The sequence below is a fragment of the Alexandromys fortis genome, unplaced genomic scaffold (genome assembly GCF_014885135.2).
Source record: "Alexandromys fortis isolate MF-2015 unplaced genomic scaffold, M_Fortis_MF-2015_v1.1 scaffold_15, whole genome shotgun sequence".
In the NCBI taxonomy this organism is placed as follows: Eukaryota; Metazoa; Chordata; class Mammalia; order Rodentia; family Cricetidae; genus Alexandromys; species Alexandromys fortis.
In genome coordinates this window covers 3,585,289-3,586,061 of record NW_026067911.1, presented here as the reverse complement: position 1 = coordinate 3,586,061, position 773 = coordinate 3,585,289, and the positions used below count along the sequence as shown (strand labels likewise).

The 773-nt window shown below is 55.4% G+C and overlaps 1 pseudogene; it reads right to left on the bottom strand.

Annotated features, from left to right (window-relative positions):
- Positions 1-205: 205 nt before the first annotated feature.
- Positions 206-773, bottom strand: part of LOC126499205 (uncharacterized) — a 19,024-nt pseudogene continuing 18,456 nt past the window's right edge.

Here is a 773-nt window from a genome sequence, read left to right as displayed (position 1 = left end):
CAACACAAGCCCTTGCCCTCACATGGACCTGGTCTTGGCAGAGCGTCTTACTTTCCAGAGTCGTGAATCTTAAATTAACAATACACGGACTCCATCAGAACACCAAACACCCCCAGATGGAGCCTAAATTCGAACAAACATAAACCGGGATGTGATTATTAGAATTATAAAGATGGGCGGCGGGAAATCAGCCTACACCTCTATCCTAGCTCAGCTCAGGACTCCCTGCGAGGGGGTAGGAAGAAGGAGGAGAAACAGCCCACTTTGCACAGCTTGACAATACTGTGGGGGTGGGTCCCCAGGACCGCTGACCTCCACGGCTCCCCCACTTCCCAGATAGTTGCTCATACAGTTTGGGCAGGTAGTCTTCCCACTCTGCCTGGTGACATGTGCCCGCCACCAGGGCTCCCAGGTGATACTTCTTGTGGAAGACCGCCACCTTGACCCCACTGTGGTGATCTTTGACTGAGAATGGGTTTGTCACAGTTCAGTGGCTTGTCCTGCATACACACCAGCCAGTCATAGAAGTCGAGGCCTGTGCCACTGGGAAGCCCAGAGCCCACGTAATCTGAGAGGACCCTGCCACAGCTGACATCAGTGCCCTTCATGTTGACCACCAGAAAATGATGCCACACCCTGAATTTGGGGTCCTTCCTGCTGGGAGCATCCGGGTCGGTGCAGACCAGGGTGTAGAGTTTCCCTGGGTCAAGGCCATCCCACGAAATGCTGCTGGGCCTTTTCTTAACGGGGGGGGGGGGGGGGGGGGGCGAGCC